The sequence below is a fragment of the Neoarius graeffei genome, chromosome 9 (assembly GCF_027579695.1).
Source record: "Neoarius graeffei isolate fNeoGra1 chromosome 9, fNeoGra1.pri, whole genome shotgun sequence".
Taxonomy (NCBI): domain Eukaryota; kingdom Metazoa; phylum Chordata; class Actinopteri; order Siluriformes; family Ariidae; genus Neoarius; species Neoarius graeffei.
The window spans coordinates 3,923,899-3,951,654 of record NC_083577.1 but is presented as its reverse complement, the minus strand read 5'-3'; the positions used below and the strand labels follow the sequence as shown (position 1 = coordinate 3,951,654).

General features: G+C 41.9%; 1 protein-coding gene across 6 annotated transcripts in view; it reads left to right on the top strand.

Moving 5' to 3' along the window:
• The first annotated feature begins 8,806 nt into the window (after nucleotides 1-8,806).
• Nucleotides 8,807-27,756, top strand: part of znf385b (zinc finger protein 385B) — a 520,848-nt gene continuing 501,898 nt past the window's right edge. For 5 of the 6 annotated variants that reach the window (XM_060928955.1, XM_060928957.1, XM_060928953.1 and 2 more), the window contains exon 1: nucleotides 8,807-8,904. The gene's annotated coding sequence lies outside the window, so the exon portion shown is untranslated. Of the gene's footprint in view, nucleotides 8,905-13,941; nucleotides 13,976-27,756 lie in introns of those variants that run through there. The other variant, XM_060928951.1, reaches the window with a different exon arrangement.

Sequence of the window (27,756 nt, the reverse complement as noted above, 5' to 3'; positions counted from 1 at the left end):
GTATATAGGACACAGTTATACTCTGTGATTACTGTAAATCGGACACAGTTATACTCTGCGATTACTGTATTTAGGACACAGTTATACTCTGCAATGACTATATAGGACAGTTATACTTTGATTACTGTATATAGAACAGTTATACTCTGATTATTGTATATAGGACACAGATACACTTACTGTATATAGGACACAGCTATACTCTGATTACTGTATACAGGACAGTTATACTCAGATTACTGTATATAGGACACAGTTATACTCTGTGATGACCGTATTTAGGACACAGTTATACTCTGCAATTACTGCATATAGTGCACAGTTATACTCTGATTACTGCATATAGGACACAGTTATTCTCTGATTACTGTATTTAGGACAGTTATCCTCTGATTACTGTATATAGGACACATTTATACTCTGATCACTGTGTACAGGGCACAGTAATACTCTGCGATTACTGTATATATGGCACAGGTATACTCTGATTACTCTATATAGGACACAGTTATACACTGTGATTACTGTATATAGGACACAGTTATACTCTGTGATTACTGTATATAGGACACAACTATACTCTGATTACTGTATATAGGACACAGTTATACTCTGATTACTGTATTTAGGACACAGTTATACTCTGATTACTGTATTTAGGACAGTTATCCTCTGATCACTGTATATAGGACACATTTATACTCATCACTGTATACAGGGCACAGTAATACTCTGCGATTTCTGCATATATGGCACAGTTATACTCTGATTACTGTATACTGGACACAGTTATACTCTGCGATTACTGTATATAGGACACAGTTATACTTTGATCACTGTATATAGGACACAGCTATAATCTGATTACTGTATATAGGACAGTTATACTCTGATTACTGGATTTAGGACAGTTATCCTCTGTTTACTGTATATAGGACACAGTTATACTCCGTGATTATTGTATATTGGACACAGTTATACTCTGCGATCACTGTATATAGGACACAGTTATACTCTGCGATCACTGTATATAGGACACAGTTATACTCTGATTATTGTATTTAGGACACAGTTATACTCTGATTACTGTATTTAGGACAGTTATCCTCCGATTACTGTATATAGGACACATTTATACTCATCACTGTATACAGGGCACAGTAATACTCTGCGATTACTGCATATATGGCACCGTTATACTCTGATTACTCTATATAGGACACAGTTATACTCCGTGATTACTGTATATAGGACACAATTATACTTTGATCACTGTATATAGGACACAGCTATAATCTGATTACTGTATATAGGACAGTTATACTCTGATTACTGGATTTAGGACAGTTATCCTCTGTTTACTGTATATAGGACACAGTTATACTCCGTGATTACTGTATATTGGACACAGTTATACTCTGCGATCACTGTATATAGGACACAGTTATACTCTGATTACTGCATATAGGACACAGTTATACTCTGCGATTACTGTATATAGGACAGTTATACTCTGATTACTGTATATAGGACACAATTATACTCCACGATTACTGTATACAGGACAGTTATACTCTGATTATTGTATATATGACACAGTTACACTCTGATTACTGTATTTAGGACACAGTCATACTCTGTGATGACCGTATATAGGGCACAGGTATACTCTGCAATGGCTGTATATAGGACACAGTTATACTCTGTGATGACTGTATTTAGGACACAGTCATCCTCCGATTACTGTATATAGGACACAGTTATACTCTGATTACTGTATATAGGACACAGTTATACTCTACGATTACTGTATATAGGACACAGTTATACTCTGATTACTGTATATAGGGCACAGTTATACTCTGATTACTGTATATAGGACACAGCAACACTCTGTACACTGTATATAGGACACAGTTATACTCTAACACTGTATTTAGGACAGTTATACTCTGATTACTGTATGTAGGACACAGTTATACTCTGTGATTACTGTATATAGGACACAGTTATACTCTGAGATTACTGTATTTAGGACACATTTATACTCTGCAATGACTATATAGGACAGTTATACTTTGATTACTGTATATAGAACAGTTATACTCTGATTACTGTATATAGGACACAGCAACACTCTGTACACTGTATATAGGACACAGTTATACTCTAACACTGTATTTAGGACAGTTATACTCTGATTACTGTATGTAGGACACAGTTATACTCTGATTACTGTATATAGGACACAGTTATACTCTGATTACTGTATATAGGACACAGTTATACTCTGTGATTACTGTATATAGGGCACAGTTATATTCTGATTACTGTATATAGGACACAGCAGCACTCTGTATACTGTATATAGGACACAGTTATACTTTGATCACTGTATTTAGGACACAGTTATACTCTAAACACTGTATTTAGGACAGTTATACTCTGATTACTGTATGTAGGACACAGTTATACTCTGATTACTGTATATAGGACACAGTTATACTCTGTGATTATTGTATATAGGACACAGTTATACTCTGCGATTACTGTATTTAGGACACATTTATACTCTGCAATGACTATATAGGACAGTTATACTTTGATTACTGTATATAGAACAGTTATACTCTGATTATTGTATATAGGACACAGTTACACTTACTGTATATAGGGCACAGCTATACTCTGATTACTGTATATAGGACAGTTATACTCTGATTACTGTATATAGGACGCAGTTATACTCTGTGATGACCGTATTTAGGACACAGTTATACTCTGCAATTACTGCATATAGTGCACAGTTATACTCTGATTACTGTATACTGGACACAGTTATACTCTGCGATTACTGTATATATGGCACCGTTATACTCTGATTACTCTATATAGGACACAGTTATACTCCGTGATTACTGTATATAGGACACAGTTATACTTTGATCACTGTATATAGGACACAGCTATAATCTGATTACTGTATATAGGACATTTATACTCTGATTACTGGATTTAGGACAGTTATTCTCTGTTTACTGTATATAGGACACAGCTATAATCTGATTACTGTATATTGGACACAGTTATACTCTGCGATCACTGCATATAGGACACAACTATACTCTGCGATCACTGTATATTGGACACAGTTATACTCTGATTACTGTATTTAGGACACAGTTATACTCTGATTACTGTATTTAGGACAGTTATCCTCTGATTACTGTATATAGGACACATTTATACTCTGATCACTGTATACAGGGCACAGTAATACTCTGCGATTACTGTATATATGGCACAGTTATACTCTGATTACTCTATATAGGACACAGTTATACTCTGTGATTACTGTATATAGGACACAGTTATAGTCTGAGATCACTGCATATAGGACACAACTATACTCTGATTACTGTATATAGGACACAGTTATACTCTGTGATTACTGTATACAGGACACAGTTATACTCTGCAATTACTGCATATAGTGCACAGTTATACTCTGCAATCACTGTATATTGGACACAGTTATACTCTGATTACTGTATTTAGGACACAGTTATACTCTGATTACTGTATTTAGGACAGCTGTCCTCTGATTACTGTATATAGGACACATTTATACTCATCACTGTATACAGGGCACAGTAATACTCTGCGATTTCTGCATATATGGCACAGTTATACTCTGATTACTGTATACTGGACACAGTTATACTCTGCAATTACTGTATATATATGGCACTGTTATACTCTGATTACTCTATATAGGACACAGTTATACTCCGTGATTACTGTATATAGGACACAGTTATACTTTGATCACTGTATATAGGACACAGCTATAATCTGATTACTGTATATAGGACAGTTATACTCTGATTACTGGATTTAGGACAGTTATCCTCTGTTTACTGTATATAGGACACAGTTATACTCCGTGATTACTGTATATTGGACACAGTTATACTCTGCGATCACTGTATATAGGACACAGTTATACTCTGATTACTGTATATAGGACACAGTTATACTCTGTGATTACTGTATATAGGGCACAGTTATACTCTGATTACTGTATATAGGACACAGCAGCACTCTGTATACTGTATATAGGACACATTTATACTCTAACACTGTATTTAGGACAGTTATACTCTGATTACTGTATGTAGGACACAGTTATACTCTGATTACTGTATATAGGACACAGTTATACTCTGTGATTACTGTATATAGGACACAGTTATACTCTGTGATTACTGTATATAGGGCACAGTTATATTCTGATTACTGTATATAGGACACAGCAACACTGTATACTGTATATAGGACACAGTTATACTTTGATCACTGTATTTAGGACAGTTATACTCTGATTACTGTATGTAGGACACAGTTATACTCTGATTACTGTATATAGGACACAGTTATACTCTGTGATTACTGTATATAGGACACAGTTATACTCTGTGATTACTGTATATAGGGCACAGTTATATTCTGATTACTGTATATAGGACACAGCAACACTGTATACTGTATATAGGACACAGTTATACTTTGATCACTGTATTTAGGACAGTTATACTCTGATTACTGTATGTAGGACACAGTTATACTCTGATTACTGTATATAGGACACAGTTATACTCTGTGATTACTGTATATAGGACACAGTTATACTCTGCGATTACTGTATTTAGGACACATTTATACTCTGCAATGACTATATAGGACAGTTATACTTTGATTACTGTATATAGAACAGTTATACTCTGATTATTGTATATAGGACACAGTTACACTTACTGTATATAGGGCACAGCTATACTCTGATTACTGTATATAGGACAGTTATACTCTGATTACTGTATATAGGACGCAGTTATACTCTGTGATGACCGTATTTAGGACACAGTTATACTCTGTAATTACTGCATATAGTGCACAGTTATACTCTGATTACTGTATACTGGACACAGTTATACTCTGCGATTACTGTATATATGGCACCGTTATACTCTGATTACTCTATATAGGACACAGTTATACTCCGTGATTACTGTATATAGGACACAGTTATACTTTGATCACTGTATATAGGACACAGCTATAATCTGATTACTGTATATAGGACAGTTATACTCTGATTACTGGATTTAGGACAGTTATTCTCTGTTTACTGTATATAGGACACAGTTATACTCCGTGATCACTGTATATAGGACACAGTTATACTCTGCGATCACTGTATATAGGACACAGTTATACTCTGATTACTGCATATAGGACACAGGTATACTCTGTGATTACTGTATATAGGACACAGTTATACTCTGATTACTGTATATAGGACACAGTTATACTCTGTGATTACTGTATATAAGACACAGTTATACTCTGATTACTGTATATAGGACACAATTATACTCCACGATTACTGTATACAGGACAGTTATACTCTGATTATTGTATATATGACACAGTTACACTCTGATTACTGTATTTAGGACACAGTTATACTCTGATTACTGTATATAGGACACAGTCATACTCTGTGATGACCGTATATAGGGCACAGGTATACTCTGCAATGGCTGTATATAGGACACAGTCATACTCTGTGATGACTGTATTTAGGACACAGTTATACTCTGATCACTGTATTTAGGACACAGTCATCCTCCGATTACTGTATATAGGACACAGTTATACTCTGATTACTGTATATAGGACACAGTTATACTCTGATTACTGTATATAGGACACAGTTATACTCTGATCACTGTATATAGGATACAGTTATACTCTGTGATGACTGCATTTAGGACACAGTTATACTCTGTGATGACTATATTTAGTACACATTTATAGTCTGTGATGACTGTATTCAGTACACAGTTATACTCTGTGATTACTGTATATAGGACACAGTTATACTCTGTGATGACTGTATTTAGTACACAGTTATACTCTGATTACTGTATATAGGACACAGTTATACTCTGTGATTACTGTATTTAGGACAGTTATACTCTGTGATGACTGTATTTAGTACACAGTTATACTCTGATTACTGTATATAGGACACAGTTATACTCTGATGACTGTATTTAGGACACAGTTATACTCTGTGATGACTGTATTTAGGACACAGTTATACTCTGATTACTGTATATAGGACACAGTTATACTCTGTGATTACTGTATATAGGACACAGTTATACTCTGTGATGACTGTATTTAGGACACAGTTATACTCTGATTACTGTATATAGGACACAGTTATACTCTGTGATGACTGTATTTAGGACACAGTTATACTCTGTGATTACTGTATATAGGACACAGTTATACTCTGATGACTGTATTTAGGACACAGTTATACTCTGTGATTACTGTATATAGGACACAGTTATACTCTGTGATGACTGTATTTAGGACACAGTTATACTCTGTGATTACTGTATATAGGACACAGTTATACTCTGTGATTACTGTATATAGGACACAGTTATACTCTGTGATTACTGTATATAGGACACAGTTATACTCTGATTACTGTATTTAGGACACAGTTATACTCTGTGATGACTGTATTTAGGACACAGTTATACTCTGATTACTGTATATAGGACACAGTTATACTCTGTGATTACTGTATATAGGACACAGTTATACTCTGTGATTACTGTATATAGGACACAGTTATACTCTGATGACTGTATTTAGGACACAGTTATACTCTGTGATGACTGTATTTAGGACACAGTTATACTCTGATTACTGTATATAGGACACAGTTATACTCTGTGATTACTGTATATAGGACACAGTTATACTCTGTGATGACTGTATTTAGGACACAGTTATACTCTGATTACTGTATATAGGACACAGTTATACTCTGTGATGACTGTATTTAGGACACAGTTATACTCTGTGATTACTGTATATAGGACACAGTTATACTCTGATGACTGTATTTAGGACACAGTTATACTCTGTGATTACTGTATATAGGACACAGTTATACTCTGTGATGACTGTATTTAGGACACAGTTATACTCTGTGATTACTGTATATAGGACACAGTTATGCTCTGTGATTACTGTATATAGGACACAGTTATACTCTGTGATTACTGTATATAGGACACAGTTATACTCTGATGACTGTATTTAGGACACAGTTATACTCTGATTACTGTATATAGGACACAGTTATACTCTGATTACTGTATATAGGACACAGTTATACTCTGATTACTGTATATAGGACACAGTTATACTCTGTGATTACTGTATATAGGACACAGTTATACTCTGTGATTACTGTATATAGGACACAGTTATACTCTGTGATGACTGTATTTAGGACACAGTTATACTCTGATTACTGTATATAGGACACAGTTATAGAAGTGAGTTATTTATAATCACACTGTTTGTTTCCACCCAGATGAGGATGGGTTCCCTTTGTCACTGAAGCTTTCTTCCTCGTGTCGTCTGAAGGAGTTTTTCCTTGTTACTGTTCCCTCAGACTTCATCAGGGACAAATAAATTTATTAGGGATAAAATTAGCTCATGTTTAAAAGTCTTTATATTATCTGTAAAAGCTGCTTTGTGACCAATGTATGTTGTTTAAGTCTGACACAAATAAACTGACCTGAGATAGAGGAGGTGTTAGTGTTGTGACAGTGCTTGATGATAGCAATGTGTCTCTCTGTCTCTTTCTGTCTGTCTGTCTGTCTCTGTCCCTTTCAGTCTCTTTCTCTCTGTCTTTCTCTGTCTGTCTGTCTCTGTGTGTCTGTGTGTCTCTGTCTGTCTCACTCTGTCCCTTTCAGTCTCTGTCCCTTTCAGTCTCTCTCTCTCTGTCCCTTTGTCTCTCTCTCTTTCAGTCTCTCTCTCTGTCTGTCCCTTTCAGTCTCTTTCTCTCTGTCTGTCTCTCTCTGTCCCTTTCAGTCTCTCCCTGTCTCTCCCCCTTTCAGTCTCTTTCTCTGTGTGTCTGTCTGTCTCTCTCTGTCCCTTTCAGTCTCTGTCCCTTTCAGTCTCTCTCTCTTTCAGTCTCTCTCTGTCTGTCCCTTTCAGTCTCTTTCTCTCTGTCTGTCTCTCTCTGTCCCTTTCAGTCTCTCTCTCTCTGTCTCTCCCCCTTTCAGTCTCTTTCTCTCTGTCTGTCTCTCTCTGTCCCTTTCAGTCTCTCCCTGTCTCTCCCCCTTTCAGTCTCTTTCTCTGTGTGTCTGTCTGTCTCTCTCTGTCCCTTTCAGTCTCTGTCCCTTTCAGTCTCTCTCTCTTTCAGTCTCTCTCTGTCTGTCCCTTTCAGTCTCTTTCTCTCTGTCTGTCTCTCTCTGTCCTTTTCAGTCTCTCTCTGTCTCACTCTGTCCCTTTCAGTCTCTCCCTCTGTCCCTTTCAGTCTCTCCCTCTGTCCCTTTCAGTCTCTCTCTCTCTCTCTCTCTCTCTCTCTGTCCCTTTCAGTTTCTCTCTCTCTCTCTGTCCCTTTCAGTCTCTCTCTGGTGAATCCTGAGGTAAATCACCCAGCTCTGATCAGTCCCACTTGCTCACTCGGGCAATTCAGTTTAATCTCAAGGCTCTGATGTTTATTCTTCTCAAATGTGTGTATTTGTTTTAAAAAGAAGAAGAAATGAAAGGAGGAGTAGTAGTAATAGTAGTAGTAGTTGAGTGTTTGTGCTGAAGGCTGTGGGTTCTGCCGGAGTGCAGCGGGGTGTGCGCGTGCATGGTGCGCGCCGCCGCCCGTTAAAGGCAGTGCGCGGGTACGAGAGCGCGTGCGCGTACTACACATCTCCGAGAAGAGGTTCCTGTCGGCGCGCGCTGTGCGACCTGCTGCAGGAGCGGCGCTCAACTTCTCCAGCGCGCGGGTTCTCCGGGGTCCCCAAGGTCAGTAGCTGTGTGGAGTTAAAGAGAAGCGCCGGAAGGGTCTGGGGTTTGTTTAAGTTTAATTTCCGGTGTTGTGTCGGTGTTGGATGGAGCGGGTGTTTGGGGAGCGCGAGCTGGGAAAGGTGCAGAGGCGCAGGTACAGCGCGCGCGCGGGTCGGTGCATGGCTATGATGAAAACAGGTTACAAACAAACAAACCCGTGTCTGTCTGTCTGTCTGTCTGTGTTGCCCGTGCCGGAGCGGTGCAGCGCCTCAGGGTTTAGTGTTTGTGTTGTCGGAGCGGTGCAGCGCCTCAGGGTTTAGTGTTTCTGTTCCTCTCTGAAAGTGTCTCACCTGCGCAGGGTGTGGCTCCGGAAGCGCGCGCGCTCTCACCTGACGGCTCCTCCCTCATCACCGCGCCCTCTGGCGAACCCGGGGGGCGTGGCCATCATTCCAGAAGTGAGGGGACAAATTGTTGAGGTGCACTGAGTGATTCATCATAATCTCACATTCAGTTACTCCTCTCCTTCAGCTAAAGAACCACAAACAGCACAGCACCGACTTCAGTTCTTTAAAATGGTATACTATCAAAATCTAAAGTCTAAATCTATAAAGTAAAATTTATAAATAGAATTAAGAATAGTAGTCGTGACCTAGCTAGTTATATTCTCTTCTCACCTGTGACCCTGCATAATCCTCCCTGTTGGCCTCTGGTCCACTGTCTCCTCTCGCACCCTGCTCTTTCTATTGTGGCAATAAAGATTAAAAAATATGTGGAAAGCAAAATTTTGAAATAGAATTAGGAATACAGTAATAATAATCAGCAAATTCATGTACTTTAAACTTTAACTACCACAAAAATAAATTAAATCTTTACAAAAATAAGTCAAAGGAACACAAATACATTTATATTCTTATTTTCTACCTGGAAGTGAGTAATCTTAGAGCAGCCAAAATAGTAACTTTACTCAAGTAAAAGTATTGTTACTTTAGAATAATATTACTCAAGTAAAAGTAAAATGTATTTTGCAACAAAACAACTCTTAAGGGTACAATTTATCCAAAGCGTTACTCAAGTAAATGTAACTAGTTACTACCGCCTCTAAGTTAGCTAGCTAGCTTAACTAACTTAACTGACATCTATTTGTCATCTTTTAGCTAAACATTATCTACACTCAACAGCATTACTCAACTTACACGGTTTGTTTGGAAAAAAAAAACTGTGTAAAGTCTTTAGGCTCTTGGCTGGTTTGCTGAACATACAGAAGCGCTGCCCAGATCTGAATCACACCAAAGATACTCGTACAATATTTTCTAAAGCGTCTCTGATCACCACAGCGGGGTTTGTTTGCCACTGAGCTCCGCCTGCTCATGATGCGCTTAGAGGCGGCTCGGAAAAACACGTTTCCACATGTTAAACATGAACTGAGTGGCTGTAATGACTGTAAAAAGTGCGGGGGACAGAGGGCACAAATACGGGAAGTGCGGGGGACATGTCCCCCGCGTCCGCTACACCCATGCGGGGGGGAGGGGGAGAGAGAGAGTGTGTGTGTGTATGGTGTCCTTCAGAGTGCACAGTGTTGCTGATGGACCTCAGAGTGCAGGAGGTTGCTGGACTTTCACAGAGGAGCTCTGGACCTGGACATATGACGCAAAGTTTGTGTAGAAAGAGGTCACTTCAAACAGAGCGCTGCCCTGCCCAGTGATGAGCCCAGTGATGAGCGCTGCCCTGCCCAGTGATGAGTGCTGCCCTGCCCAGTGATGAGTCCAGTAATGAGCGCTGCCCTGCCCAGTGATGAGTCCAGTAATGAGCGCTGCCCTGCCCAGTGATGAGCCCAGTAATGAGCGCTGCCCTGCCCAGTGATGAGCCCAGTGATGAGCGCTGCCCTGCCCAGTGATGAGCCCAGTGATGAGCGCTGCCCTGCCCAGTGATGAGCCCAGTGATGAGCGCTGCCCTGCCCAGTGATGAGCCCAGTGATGAGCCCAGTGATGAGCGCTGCCCTGCCCAGTGATGAGCCCAGTGATGAGCCCAGTGATGAGTGCTGCCCTGCCCAGTGATGAGCCCAGTAATGAGCGCTGCCCTGCCCAGTGATGAGCCCAGTGATGAGCCCAGTGATGAGCGCTGCCCTGCCCAGCGATGAGCCCAGTGATGAGCCCAGTGATGAGCGCTGCCCAGCCCAGTGATGAGCCCAGTGATGAGCGCTGCCCTGCCCAGTGATGAGCCCAGTGATGAGCGCTGCCCTGCCCAGTGATGAGCCCAGTGATGAGTGCTGCCCTGCCCAGTGATGAGCCCAGTGATGAGCCCAGTGATGAGTGCTGCCCTGCCCAGTGATGAGCCCAGTGATGAGCCCAGTGATGAGCGCTGCCCTGCCCAGTGATGAGCCCAGTGATGAGCCCAGTGATGAGCCCAGTGATGAGCCCAGTGATGAGCGCTGCCCTGCCCAGTGATGAGCCCAGTGATGAGCCCAGTGATGAGCCCAGTGATGAGCCCAGTGATGAGCGCTGCCCTGCCCAGTGATGAGCCCAGTGATGAGCGCTGCCCTGCCCAGTGATGAGCCCAGTGATGAGCGCTGCCCTGCCCAGTGATGAGCCCAGTGATGAGCCCAGTGATGAGCCCAGTGATGAGCCCAGTGATGAGCGCTGCCCTGCCCAGTGATGAGCCCAGTGATGAGCCCAGTGATGAGCCCAGTGATGAGCGCTCCCCTGCCCAGTGATGAGCCCAGTGATGAGCCCAGTGATGAGCGCTGCCCTGCCCAGTGATGAGCCCAGTGATGAGCCCAGTGATGAGCGCTGCCCTGCCCAGTGATGAGCCCAGTGATGAGCCCAGTAATGAGCGCTGCCCTGCCCAGTGATGAGCCCAGTGATGAGCGCTGCCCTGCCCAGTGATGAGCCCAGTGATGAGCCCAGTGATGAGTGCTGCCCAGCCCAGTGATGAGCCCAGTGATGAGCGCTGCCCTGCCCAGTGATGAGCCCAGTGATGAGCGCTGCCCTGCCCAGTGATGAGCCCAGTGATGAGCGCTGCCCTGCCCAGTGATGAGCCCAGTGATGAGCCCAGTGCTTTCAGGAGAAAGTAGTTAATGCATGCTCAACAAAGGTCTCTCGAAGTCATCACGTGATGCACTGGACTACTCGGGGTGGGTTTCCCAAAAGCCTCTCAACACTAAGAGTGTCTTAACTAGAAGAGCAAGAGAATGTTTGTAATGCTTGCGCTACCATTTAACGATGATCTTTGTGCTACGATGCTTTTGGGAAACTCACCCCTGCATATTTACTGAACTGCATCCAAGTGTGTTGCGTGTGAGGATTTTCTGAAAACGCTCAGAACAGAAAAGTTATATCAGAGTAGAAGATATTAGATTATGATTTATTGCTTAGAAAAATAAGTCGTCTTTGGTTACAACACTGCAAAGTAAATTTGCGTATTTACAAAATATAATTTCTGCCAGGGATGGAGACTAAAAGAGACCGTGGTGGTGAAGAACTAGACATGAAGGAACCTGTTTGTGTGGAATAACTTGCTTTTGTTACTGTAAATATTGCCAAGAAACGGTGGTTGGGAGACAATAGTGATTAGTCATAGGAGACAGCTGTGACTGGGGGTGTACTGGGATATACTGGTGATTAATCATTGAAGACAACAGTGATCAGCTGTTAGTCATTCGGAACAGTGGTGATCAGTGATTTAGTTGTTGGGAGAAGTGGTGAGTACTAATTGGTCGTTTACTACAGTGGCAATTATTGATTAGTTGCTGGGAACAATTGTGATTAGTTGTTAGTCATTGAGAACAGTTTTGATCAATGACTAGTCACTAAAAATTGTATTCAGTGATTAGCTGTTGAGAACAACAGTGGTCAGTGGTTAGTCATTGGAGAAAATGGTGATCAGTAGTTGGTTTCTGGGAGCAAGGGCCGTGTTTAGTTGATAACAATGGTGATTGGTGAGTGGTCATTAGGAAGGACTCTGATCAGTGATTTTGGTCATTAGAAAAAATGGTGATTGGTGATTAGTCAGTGGAAAAAAATGATTGGTCCATGGGAACATAAAGATCGAATCTAGCGACGGTCACTAAGCTGGGAACAGTGAGTAACGTGATGAGACCTCGAATGTCAGCACTGAAATGAGAATCCCTCCGAAAGCGAGAGCGAGTGATCCAGATATTAAAATTTTAATGTGCTTTTCTATATAAAGGTGATAAAGGTTGCATTTGCACGTTGACACATCGAGGCGACTGCTGCCCCACTTACCGTTTCCCGCAAGGAGACGTGAAATACCACACTTTACTGAACTGGATTTTTATATGGTAGTCGATAATTCCAGGGGGGAATCGGGTGTTGCAGGACATCAGTGAGGAAAGGACCAATAAATTCTACACTGCCTGAATGGCCAAGATGGCCCGAGGTAGTCCATTTAGAAATGACATGGCTCTTAAATCTGATTTATCTTGGAATTCTTAAGTGATGTGCTGTTTTTTTTTTTTCTCTTGCTTGGTAATATTTTATATTTTCCAGTTGCTTTATTGAATTGGGCAACAAGAAGGAGGAGAAAATTGAGCGAGTGTGTCTGAGAAAGGTGTGTGTGTGTGTGTGTGTGTGTGGTGAATTTGAGTCCTCTTTAAAGAACCACTTGTAGAGTCAGCACTTGTTATTGTTGAGTAAGGCGACAGAGAACCGGTCCATCTATCAGCATTGATCTCAAATTCTTTAAAAGGGAAAAAAAAGGCCTGAAATATTTTTAATACATCATCAAATATAGATGATTGACAGATGCATAAATTACAGCTTTATGACTGCATGCTATTGCATCATCAGTTGTTCCAGTGTAACTTGTTCGTTCTTGTTGTTTTATGAATGCTTCATTTTTTTTAAGGAACATTGTAATAAGGCATAACTGGCACTCAAATATCTAACCAGAAATGTATGTTATTCGACTGAACATGCTTCCTCAGAGTCTGTGACCTTCACAGTGACCTTGACACTCCTCCATGTCGACCCCGTACCTCTCCTTTTTAACACTGCTCGTGAACATGCCGCTGATGTGAACACACACACACACACACACACACACACACTCCTGATGTTCTGAAGTCTCAGAGGTGAGCTGAACATTTCCTGCGCAGCTGACTGAGGTCTGAAACCAGCTTGTTTATTATGCAGAACAGAGCGCAGCGTAATTTTATTATATTATTTGCATCCTTAAGCCGTACATCAAAGCAGAACTCGGAGGCACTTCGCGTTCTCAGGGAATTCAGTTGACAAAGCAGTCTCTCCGGCTCTGAGAGCTGGATTCAGGGTCTGGAATGAATTTTCTTTTCCACTGGGGGAGCTAAATAAGTAATTTCGCACCTGCCACTTCCAAACCTGCTGTGGAAAATGTTATAAACAAATTCGGATTGTGTTGCGTCAAATGCAAAATAATTAATAATTTTTTTTGTTTTTTTCTCCAAGATGTGTCAAGTTGACTTGACTTTAGTTGCACCGTTCTCTTTTGTGCATGACGTAGCATATTAATGCGTAAAAATGGGTGCTATAATTCAATTTTTTTCAAGGCTTTATTATTTTTTTTAAATAAATGGTGCTGCAGTGGGTTGCCTTGCCACCTCAGAGCTCCAGGGTCCAGCATTTTGATCCTGATCTTGCGTTACTGTTTACGCATGTTCCTCTCTGGTTTCCTGTCTCTGGTGGATTCATCTTAGGTGGGTTGGTGACTCCAAATTGCACGTAGGTGTTAGTGTGTGAATGTCGTGTGAGAACATGTGCAAGGTGTCCTATCTAAGATGTGTTCCCAAGATGAGCTCTGGAGTTTCCACCACCATGACTAGGATAGTGTTTAGTAAAGATAAATACGCCGAATCCATTGACTTGGAAGCCCCAGGATGTTAACATGGGCAAACACTCTGTCCTTGGGTGTGGAAATGACTGAAAGTAAACACCCCCAGCACTAACCACGTCTCGAAAGTAATTCTTGGGACTCGTTGAATGAAAGAAAGTTGTCGAATGTGGTTCTTGAACGAAATGACTCAGCTGAATGACTCGGGATGAACAAATGATTCAAGGACTCTGAGGAGCAGCAGGGTAACGAAATGTTCCACAAAATGTCGTCAGTCAATCTTGCCCATCCGTGTGCAATGTGTAACTTGAAAAGGAAACGTATGGCTTCTGCTTGTACTCTTTTTCACGCTCTAATTCATTCACGATGTGAATTTGCATTGAAGCACTCCATACTTTTTTTTTTTTTTTAAATCCAGCGCATCTTCCAACCGAGGCAGAATCTAATCCAAAGGTTAAGGAGTTGAAGTGTTGCTTGGCGTATTCTGGGATTTGAACTCCGTCTTTGGGACCTTGACTCACTGAGATTCACAGCCACACTTTTATTTGGAGAACGTGATGTGAGAGAATTGTGGGAAAATCAAGTTGGTGCCAAATGGACCACTCACCAATCCTGACTATTTTAACTGAAATGGGTTTATTTTAAATGAATTAATTTTAAGCAACAAAAGTAATTAAGACGTGTTTTTATTATTATACCACCATGCTGGGCCACGTCAATTGACAGGAAAATGATAAATCAATCACATTTTTTTCAAGATTTTTATTCCTTTTATACAACAGGAATTTACGAATGCTAACAATTATCTTTGAAATTATTATTTTAGACTTTTTTGTTTTATTCTGTACTTACTTGTAAAGCCTCGGTCACAACTGGCCGTACGTGCTCCTACGGCCGGTCTACGTGCAAAAAACTCAAGAAATGCACGGAGAGCGCGCGTATGACGTGCTGATTTTCGAGCCGTAGACCGGCCGCAGAGGTTCTTTGTCATGTCAAACAAACTCTACGGGCGCTTACGTTTTTTTCAGGTTGCAAGACAAACTTACGGCCAACGTGCGTCTTTCTCCACGAACAAAAAAAACGCAGCGATTTGGGAAACGCCAAAAATCGCACGGCCAAAAAATCGTACGTCCAGTTGTGACCTAGGCTTAAATAAGTTGATGGTGAAAGCCAATCCATGGTGTTTGTGTTATTTAAGACAAATAAGTCATGGGATAATGTACAGTTGTGGTCAGAAATTTACATTCTGATGTTTGAACATCGTGAACATGAACTGAAGCTCTTGATTTGTATCTGTATGATGTGATGCATCGTGCTGCTGTCGAGGGATCGGCTGATTACAGAACTGTAGGTGGATGGGTGTTCCTAATAAAGTGGCCAGTGAGTGCGATAGGAGAGATTTGTATCAGTTGCTTAATGTGACTTATTTGTCTTAAGTGCTCACATAAACCTCCTAGGGCTGGGGTGCCATGGTAACGGCCCGCGGGCCGGATACGGCCCGATTGGTCATCACATCCGGCCCGGTGGTTCATGAGACTTTTTTTTTTTTTTTTTTAAATAATAAATTAATAAAAATCGAATGTTGTTTTTTTTTTTTTTTGTAATGATTTTAAATCTAATGTTTCAATTTGATTCCATTTTCGTGTAATCCATCGGTTCGTTTTTAGCTGCTCTCTGCTTGCTGCAACACGCGCAGGTGCAGTGACCCGGATTTAATGTAGAGTCGGCTAGTTGTTGCTCGTTCACAAGCAACAACAGTCTAAAAAGAGAAAAGTTGATTCTGAAGGTTGCATCTTTCAGGAAAAATGGAGAGAGAAATACTTTTTCTGGGAAGTAGGGGGAAAACCTGTTTGTCTGATTTGTTCGCAACAAGTGGCTGTACCGAAGGAATACAATGTCAAAAGACATTACGAGACCCACGCCGACAAATACAGCCAATTCACCGGGCAACGCAGGACTGAAAAGCTAAATGAGCTTGCCTCAAACCTTCAAAAACAGCAAGCAGCTTTCTCAAAGTCTCGAGAGACACATGAAGGTTCGTTTTAATATCATACATCATCTTCAGTTCTCCTTTAATGTTAAATGCGGCTGTTTTCAAAGAGGGGTGTCTCATGTAGGTATCATGCCGCCATCTTGTGTCAGAACTACAATTCCCAGTCTGCTTCCGTGTGACCTACGTCACGCGTGGGCGGGATCATCTACGTCATCATACAAGGAAACATAAAACAATGGGACAATGCTTCCATCTTTGTCTCTCACGTCTAGCTCCCGATGGATCTGGATGTATAAAGAGGCGCGCTCTCCACCCCAAAAAGACGTCTTCTTTCTTGCAAGATCCATCACTCAGCGCGATCTCCTTACCCTTGGCAAAGGTAAACTCTAGAGTCGCGCGATCTTTAAACTCAACCTGAGTTACACATGGGTCCGCACGCTTGGGTGGAGGTTATGCAACTAGCCCAAATGACCTGGGAGACCATCGTCAAAACCGCAAACGGAAACGATGATGAACCCAGGGTCCTTAGCCTCCAGGGTGAGGACAAGCCCCCGCTAACCTTAGAAGGAGGTGAAGCTCCAAAAGGGGGACCCACCTGGAAAAATTCCGGTCCAGCCCGATCCTTGCCGAGCCATCACAAGGGTGAGTGGAAAAATCGACAAGGTAAGGCCAGGAGGGACCAAGGGCGAGTCCACAGTGACGATGGCAATCGCCCATCACATGAAAAGGGTCATAGGGAACAAAACGGTTGGCAGCAAAACCGTCATCCCCGCTCTGACCAGAAACGGCAGAAGCGTTCCGACCGTAGCTCTAAACGCAAGGGTAGAGACGACCAACACAGTGACTCAGACCAACCTGGTGAGTTCCACTCAGAGCTGGACTCTTTAAAAGCCCAGTTGGCTGAGATTAAAGAACTGTTACAGGAGACGTCAGACCCCTCAACAGATAAAACAAAGGAGCCCAAGAAAAATGACAAACCATTTGCTGGCATGACTAGGCCAGGAACCACGGGTATATCTCGTAAAAGGGGGAAGGAGATCTCTCTGAAACAGCAGGCGAGGGTCAGGATGTAGGGCCCCCCCTGGTGGCGAAGGCAAACACACAAGACGCACCTCTCATGTGCGCTAAAGTCTTCACCACCATTTCTCAGACACACGGCTCTCACAAGGCGACCCAATCCCAACCAAGCCCTGCGACATAAACTTAGTCAGCTTTACACAAAACAAAACCCCACAGTCGTTGGATCCCACAAAATATGCACAAAACTATTGCGACGAGATTAGTGCGAACACTGATCAACCAAGCGCCACGCGAGATCAAATTTCTGATTAACTTCAGTTCATGTCTTGGCACACCGAGTCCGGTGTCGAAACACCCGACATCGCGACTCCCCCTAGTGGCAAAAAAAAAAATCTCCCTCTATCCATCGACTCAGACACAGACACCCATTTCACTGCTGGTGTAATGGCTGCGCTGTGGAACATGTTAGGCGTCGAGGTGAAATTCCATATCGCGTACCACCCTCAATTTTCTGGTCAGGCTGAACGAGCCATTCAAACCGTTGTGAACATGCTGCGAAAGTATATCACAAACCATGGTAAAATTTGGGACGTGAAACTTCCCTTGGTGCTAAGGGCCATTCGGTCCACCCCTCATTGCGCCACTGAAGTCACACCCTATGGGATGATGACTGGGCGAGAGTCGGTTCTTCCCCCGCATCTCCTATACAAACCAGAGGCCATAAGCGTCGCGATTGCATACACCGCACATCAATATGTCGCCGACCTACAACGCCACCTACAGTCAACCTTTACAGGTGCCCAAAAGAATCTCGATTCGAGAGTAGAAGGACACAAAGCCTACTACGCCCGAATCTCAGAGAAGTTCCTACCACCCTGGTCGAGACCTTTCGATCGTGGGAAAACCGTTCCCCGTCACGTATCACATTAGGACATCTAGGCCTAATCAAACGCTTTCATATCGATTTCCATGATAATCGAATCAAACCTTTTGAACAGTCCTCACTCCAAAAGGGGGTGGACGACAGCTAGGCCCATCATGTCCACCTAGCTTGTACGCATCACTCAACCATAAGCGTACACTAACATTCCCGGTCAGACTTCACCAACACAAAGAAGTAACCCTTCAGTATAACATGGTAGATAAAATACTAAAATCCGCTATTATTACTAGTGTGTATTCATCGCAAATACACCTGGCATATAGTCTTGGCAGTGCTATCCTCATTTTTGTGAATCCACAAACTTAGAGATGTGCACCTTCACTAAAGACATCCACTGGGTCTGCCCAGGCAACCCATACATAACACTACACACCTAGCTAGATAAGATGGTCTGTGTCCCCGACAGCTAGCCGCAGTAGCGCACGCTTTCTAGCCAGACCCCCCACTGCTATCACCTTCCCAGAAGATTAGGTTTGCCACCCCAAACACTAATACTTCTTTCCTTCCTTCATTTCTTCTCTTTTCTTGTTTTTTTTATGCATAGGAAATTGAATACTACATGTTTCATGTTCAATGTTTAATGTTTTTTGATGTGGTTTTGATTTAGTTAGATAATGATTATATGCCCAAAATGCCCATAGTGATATGCCCAAAATGCCTCTGTCTCCAACTGTCTTACTGGAACTCACAAGTTTTCAGTCTTCACAGGACACCATGGACTGCAGAGCAAGTCTACCTCAAGGACTATGGACACGGCGATGATACGATACGGTGCTCTCAGTGCTACGACTCCGTCATACCCCTGAGACCAAAAGGGGGACTGTAGGTATCATGCCGCCATCTTGTGTCAGAACTACAATTCCCAGTCTGCTTCCGTGTGACCTACGTCACGCGTGGGCGGGATCATCTACGTCATCATACAAGGAAACATAAAACAATGGGACAATGCTTCCATCTTTGTCTCTCACGTCTAGCTCCCGATGGATCTGGATGTATAAAGAGGCGCGCTCTCCACCCCAAAAAGACGTCTTCTTTCTTGCAAGATCCATCACTCAGCGCGATCTCCTTACCCTTGGCAAAGGTAAACTCTAGAGTCGCGCGATCTTTAAACTCAACCTGAGTTACAACCGGTTTACTTGCATTAGAAGTGACGTCACGACTGCAGCCCAGGCAGTTAAAAGTTAAGAAGCGATTGAATCCTTTTTAACTCAAAGCGCTGTGCATCTTATTCTGATCAGAGACTTTTCCTCACAAACGCTGAGGTTCGGACCAAGAACCCTCTGCTTTCCACGGGAACCACCAAGTGCTCCGCTGGACCCGAAAGTTTCTCCGCCTCCATCACGAGCGGCTCACGTGCTCCCACGGCGAGGCCCGAGACTACACCGGCGAATAGTTCTTCATATGTTGCTAAAGGCAGGATTAAGTAAGATTTTGGCATTTGGGCATAATTAGGATAGTCTTAGGAATTTGCTTTTTGTTTGAAATGGTGTGAATTTAAACCCAGGTTTATCTGTTACACTGTTAGACACGCAGCGTGTTGATTTATTTTAGTTCTATGTTCTCTCAATTGTTTAATAGATAGGCTGCGCATGCTTCTCTCTTTTATTCTTTACCACTAACATATAGTTCTCATTATTATACATCTTGATGTCATTAAGATTTCAGTGGATTCAGTATGGTTATGAGCTAGTGGGTTAGCTACAGCTTCGCTTTTGTCTGCTTAGCAACACAAAGCTAATCAAGGCCTACCATGTGCTCAGCAAGCCATCAGGCCTAACAAACACACTTTAGCTAGGCTATAGGGCCTTTCACAAACACATACTAGCAACACAAGGCTAATCTAGGCCTCCACCACGTGTAGTTAGCTACACGAGGCTAAACACAGAGCTAATCCTTTGTTCTGTTTAGATAACATTCTTTTGTTTAGCTACCAACAAGCTAGGCCTCCACCACGTGTAGTTAGCCACACGAGGCTAAACACATGGTCAAGTCCTTCACACTCTCTCTCTCTCTCTCTCTCTCTCACACACACACACACCTCACTGCTTGTATATATTGATTTATCTTTTTATCTTTGTATAATAAATTCATTTATTAAACAAACTGTGTTTATTTGTGTGAACAACATCTGAAGTCCCCAATTTTCTCAAAGAATTCAAAAAGGGTGCAAATGTTATATAATATGGTAAGTGATCTTAATAATTTGGAAATGTACCATAATTTAGCTGTTTGGTAATTTATTATTAAGCACCAGGATTAATGGTATGATTCATTGAACGATTCCCTAAATGATTCATTGAACGATTCCCTAAATGATTCATTGAACGATTCCCTAAATGATTCATTGAACGATTCACTGAACGATTCACTTCAAATGAGAGTGATTCTATGGTATGATTCAATTCAAACGAGTCAAATTAAATGATTCAATGGGATTGATTCATTTTAATTATTGACCTTCAAAATTTAATGAGACTGATTTAACGAGATTGATCACTTAATATCAATAATTAACTGATTGCACCCACACTCAATATCTTTGTTGTACATTTTATTTCATGTTAGGGGCAGTGAAGGCGAGCTACATCATCGCGTGGGAGATCGCAAAAGTGTCCAAGCCATTTTCGGAGGGTGCATTCGTCAAGGATGAATACGCATCTGTTGGAATCCAATCTTTCTATCAGTCATTGCCACCAGAGTACCCAATTATCACGGCCTTTGCCGGTAAAATACTCTGTATGTTCGGGACAACATATTTATGTGAACAGGCATTTTCAGTAATGAATATTAATAAATCGAAACTGCGTAGTCGTCTGACCCATGGACATCTCAACGATGCATGAAAATAGCAACTGCCCAGAGTCTGTCCCCCAATGTCGACAAGCTGGTAAAAAGTAAAAGACTTCTGGCTTCCACATGTAAAATGTAGCTGGTATTTCTCCCCCATGTAACCTTGTGCTGTGTGCTTGAGGGGGAATAAACAGGATGGCTGTGTGGAAATATATGTGGGACTTGACCAGCAAAGTTAATGTGCCATCTGTAGTTTGTTTTTATTGGTATGTTCAGTCATATTTGGCTCTTTTAAACTAATGCTACTGGATATTTAGTCACTTGACCTATTGGTGGAATTATTTACCCTGGCACGTCTTTCTTTTGACTCGTTTAGGCCTACTTGCCAATCGTTTTAATTGGCCTAATTAGGCCTATGCATTGACATGTTTTTGATGTGCAAGATCAATAAATCTGATCTAAGTCATTTACAGTTTACACTTGTGTTATTTGTGTCTTAGTCCATTTCTGTAGCATTTTTTTTTATAAATGTAGGCTACTTGCATGCTTAGACTGTTACATTTTCAGAGGGTAAATTGCTTTTGTCTGCCATGTTATTGTGCGCCTCATTTTGAGGCTATAGCTTTACAATTCCTTTTGGGCGTATAGGCCTTCAAAAATCATATAAAATAATGTCCTTTTGTTGAGTTAGTGTCTGGTCTTTTCAGGCCAAAAGTGTAATTCGGCCCCCAAGGTCCCACTTGAAAAAAATCTGGCCCCCTTACCAATTTCACCCTGGCACCCCTATCCTAGGGTTTTTTGTTGAAAAATCGGGTGGAGTTTTGGAACCACGGTATTCTTTGGAATCAGTGATGATCCATATGGACCCCATTTGTGCGTTTTTAATTAAGATCCTTCGTTCATCTTCAAAACATTTCACATTCCTCAGGATAATCCAGAACATGAAACATCTGCCTTTTACAATTTCTGTCATGACTACACATCTCAGATTTCTCTAACAATGGTGCTTGTGGTTTTGTATCAGCCGTGCGGCCGAGCCAGAATCCGCTAATGCCTGTTAATCAGAGATTTATGAGCTGCATCGCTGATTAATTCTGTTTCCTGGGAGGCCACGAGTGTGTGATGGTGCCGCGGAGGCTATCAGGTGTCTGGTGTGTAAATAAGCTGATGAAGGGTTTGGCTGCAGCTCTACTGCTTTTGGCAAGGCAACCCGGGCCAAGTTGTGTTCATACCCTGCCTGATTTATACGACGCCAATGAAACACAGTGCCGGGTTTTATTGGAAGCACTAACGCGAGCTAAATGGTGGATTTGTGGCAGAGCGAGTCTTGAAATAACCCCGCTGTTATGTTATGATGCTCATCATCACTCACCTGTTAGACATGATGATTTAAATGAATGGTCCTGTTCTAAAACTAGCTAAAGCACTGTGATGCTCATCTGGTGATGGGGTGTGTTTTCTTCCAAATATTTAGTTGGTTTTATCTCATCTCATTATCTCCAGCCGCTTTATCCTGTTCTACAGGGTCGCAGGCGAGCTGGAGCCTATCCCAGCTGACTACGGGCGAAAGGCGGGGTACACCCTGGACAAGTCGCCAAGTCATCACAGGGCTGACACATAGACACAGACAACCATTCACACTCACATTCACACCTACGCTCAATTTAGAGTCACCAGTTAACCTAACCTGCATGTCTTTGGACTGTGGGGGAAACCGGAGCACCCGGAGGAAACCCACGCGGACACGGGGAGAACATGCAAACTCCACACAGAAAGGCCCTCGCCGGCCCCGGGGCTCGAACCCAGGACCTTCTTGCTGTGAGGCGACAGCGCTAACCACTACACCACCGTGCCGCCCCTGGTTTTAGCTGAATTTGAAAATCAGCAAGGTTCATGGAAGTCCCATTGCCTGCTATGTGAAATATATGGAAGAAAAATATCAAATTGGCGCCAGCCTAACACACACAGTCGTGCCCTGTCGGTCTCAGTACCATTTAACACAACCATGTTGGATTCATGCCCTAAAAATGGTACAGGAAGAGAGAACGAACCTGATAACTGATTACTTTATTTTGGGAAGCCATGGCTGAACGGTCAGAGAAGCAGCTTTGGGACCAAAAGGTTGCCGGTTTGATTCCCTGGACCAGCAGGAATGTGTGACTTGCCCTTGAACAAGGCACCTAACCCCCAACTGTTCATGTTGTGCGTCACTCTGGATAAGAACATCTGCTAAATGTCTGTAATGTAATTTCCATCTCGATTTACACACATTTTGAAAACTGTGCACAAAATCGTACGTTCTCTAGCTTGCTAACAGATTCCTAGTATTGTGATTTGCTTAAAATTTGTGTAATTATTTGAAAGTTATTGAAAAGTTACTGTGCTAATTACTTGTACCAAGTCGAAATAAATTAGTAGCTAGTAAGCATGACCTGAATAATTACTGTCTAAAATTAACTTCGAACATAGAAAATTACAATAAAGAATTTGCTCTATACCGCAGTGCAGTCGAAGTCATGATTTTGATTGGTCAGAAGGTGTTGATTTAAAGTTTAATAACTGAATTTATAGTAACAATCTAAAGTTGTAATATGTTACTGTTTCTATAGTAACAGTGTAGACATTTATTCTATCCACATTCACTGGGTATGAGCAATCGTGCACTCTGATTGGCTACTCTACTACTAGGATATCAGCTCATATACCGTGAAGAGAGAAAAACAAAATGGCGGAGTGTGTTGCTGAATCAACCCACAAAAACAAAACCCCCAAAATTATCAAGTATTTAAAAGAAACCAAAATGGCGAAAAGAATATTACCCCCCCCATCTCCTGTTCCACACTCCAGCCCAGTCAGTGGTGGTAATGCACCTTTTAAGTTGGTTTGCTGACCACCAAAAAACCCTGAAGAGGAAGAAAACTGCAAAACAAAACAACCCAACAAAATATAGAATAAAAGTATTTTTTTTCAAGAATTATCGCATTTTTCACAATTTGCTCCTGTCATTTCGCTGGTTTGTTTACATTCTAAGCGGAAATGATTTTGTCAGACGTTTTGTGTATAGTTTTTATTTATCAAATTTGCTAAAAATAAAAATGCTCTGTTTCTCAAAATCCCGTGAATGTGGATAGAATAAAAGTTATTCCACTCAATCTCGGTGCTATGCACCTCCTCGCCTATCAGCTCATGTACGACTCGATTTCATGGAATAACTGTTAATTATACGGATTAAGAATGTGACTAACTGTTGATATGGTGAAGTTTCCATAAGAGAGTGTGTGTGTGTGTGTGTGTGTGTGTGTGTGTGTGTGTGTAAAACTTGTGTGTGTGTGTATATATATACCACTGTTGTTGTTTTTTTTTTTCTTTTTTAAAGCATTTATGGATTAAGTCTTCAGGATGGAGGAGTTTGTTTTACAAATCTTGGTAACATAAGCTGCATGGGTTTATTTATTTAGGTTTTTTTTTTTTTTTTTTGAGCTTCTCTCTAAGAACAAAAATAGTCTGAGGGAACAACATTAAATATAACTATACATGGATAAAAAGTACATGTCATTCTTTACTGAATTAAATATTTAATCCTTGGCAAATAGGTGTGGAGTAACAGGAATAAAATTTAGTTAAAAGAAAAATAAACAACTTCAGGATGATCACAGTAACTTATTGATTATTTTCCCCCAACAGCATGCTCCCAAGTGTTTTTATAATTTACACTGTCGACTGGATCTCTCACTTTTTTGAAAAGAAAGCTGAGTAAGTTTAATGCACTTCCTTTCAGGTTGGGTTACAGTTACTGAAACGTTGAACCCGGGTGTTTTTTTTTTTTTTTTTTTTGTCCAGTTTGTTGTTTACATCAAGTTGAGCAAAAACTTTGGCCCCCTGATGTTGGTGTATAATCTAGAGTGCAAGTTCACCAGCTATTTATTCACAGTAAATTAATGTATATAAACCAATTTAGTACTGTGTGATTCTCAGTCTTTTTCAGAATCTAATCATCTATATGATCATGTGTTTCTTTAATGAGGAAGAGAATGACTCAGAGTTTGAACACATCTGACTGTCCCCTCCCTCATCGTTTACTCATGGATGCTCAGAAGACCTTGTCCATTTCACAGCTGTCCTCTAACAGCAGGTCGGGTATTGATTTGAACTCGCTCCTCATTTTAATCTTTGCACATTCACATCTCTGCAAACAACCTCCAAGACACGGCTTGTCTGATTCCTGCAGGGTCAAATGTCAGAAATGAGTACAAATTCCAGCCAGAACAGTGCGAAAAGATTGTCCATTCATTATCCATAACCGTTTATCCTGTTCTACAGGGTCGCAGGCAAGCTGGATCCTATCCCAGCTGACTACGGGCGAAAGGCGGGGTACACCCTGGACAAGTCGCCAGGTCATCACAGGGCTGACACATAGACACAGACAACCATTCACACTCACATTCACACCTACGCTCAATTTAGAGTCACCAGTTAACCTAACCTGCATGTCTTTGGACTGTGGGGGAAACCGGAGCACCCGGAGGAAACCCACGCGGACACGGGGAGAACATGCAAACTCCATCTCGAACCCGGACCTTCTTGCTGTGAGGCGACAGCGCTAACCACTACACCACCGTACCGCCTGAAAAGATTGTACTTTATCGAATTAATTTTGTTCTCAGAGTTTGCTACTTCATAATTTGCTTTTGTTAATAAACATACCGTATAAAAAATATGCAGTTGGGTAAAAATAGTGCAGGTAGAAAACAAGATCTTTACTTGATTGTCATCTCCAAGTAAAATAACTTCTAAATATTTTTTTTTTAGAAATGGGAAAACAATTTTGAAATGATGATCGTTTCATTTGGCAGCAGCTTGGACGTATGGGTGTCATTGAGTGGGATTGATGGGCGTGGCATTGAGTAGGATGGATAAGTGTGTCTGAGTGTGATTAGATGGTTATGTCATTGAGTGGGACTGATAGGCATGTCTTTATGTAGGACAAAAGGGTGTTTCTTTGAGTGAGACAGTCAGGTTTCTATTTGAGGTGTCATTTTGGGACAAAGATGGGAGTGTTTTCGTGGGACAGATGTGTCCTGCCTTTTAATGAAACAGATGGGAAGGTCTTGGAGTGGAAAGACGGATTTGACAGACAGGTTTGCTGTTGGTTGTGTTATTGATTTGGGAAAGATGGATGTGTTTTTTGCAGAACATGAACATGTCTTTTAAGTAAGACAGATTTGCCTTTGAGTGGGACACATGGAGAGATGGACGGACAGATGGGTGTGTCTGAGTGAGATGGATGGACAGATGGGTGTGTCTTTGAGTGAGATGGATGGCTGTGTCTTTGAGAAACATTTGCATCTATGAGTGGGACAGATGGGCATGTCTTTGCATGAGATGCATTTGGACCTATGAGTGGGGACAGATGGAGGGGTGGGTGTGTCTGAGTGGAACAGATGGGCGTGTCGGAGTGAGACTGGTGGACAGATGGGCGTGTCTGAGTGAGATGGATAGCTGTGTCTTTAAGACATTTGCATCTATGAGTGGGACAGATGGGCATATCTTTGCATGAGATGCATTTGTGTCCGAGTGGGGACAGATGGAGGGGTGGGTGTGTCTGAGTGGAACAGATGGGTGTGTCGGAGTGAGACTGGTGGACAGATGGGCGTGTCTGAGTGAGACTGGTGGACAGATGGGCGTGTCTGAGTGAGATGGATGGCTGTGTCTTTAAGACATTTGCATCTATGAGTGGGACAGATGGGCATATCTTTGCATGAGACACATTTGTGTCTGAGTGGGGACAGATGGAGAGGTGTACATGTCTGAGTGGGGACAGATGGGGCGTGTCCTTTGAGTGAGATGAGTGGGGACAGATGGGGCGTGTCCTTTGAGTGAGACAGATGGCTGTGTGTTTGAGAAACTTTTGCATCTATGAGTGGGACAAATGGGGGGGTCTCTCTGAGTGGCACAGATGGGCATGTCTTTGCATGAGACACATTTGAATCTACGAGTGGGGACAGATGGAGAGGTGGGCGTGTCTGAGTGGGGACAGGATGCATGTTTTGTTGAGTGGGTCAACAGTAAGAAACAGTGGGTCCTATTTGTTTCCTGTACACACAACTGCGTGATCCTCCAAAGTGTCCTGTTTGTCTTTGCAGGTTATGTGCTTTGTCTCACTGCAGAGTTGCAGTTAAAGGGCATTTTCTGACGTACAGTACAGTTTTCCCTCCTCCCATAGAAAGCTGTGCCGTGGTGGTGCAGGTGAGCGGTTATTGGTCTCATTCTGTCCGTGGTGATTTATAGCTCTCCTGACTGT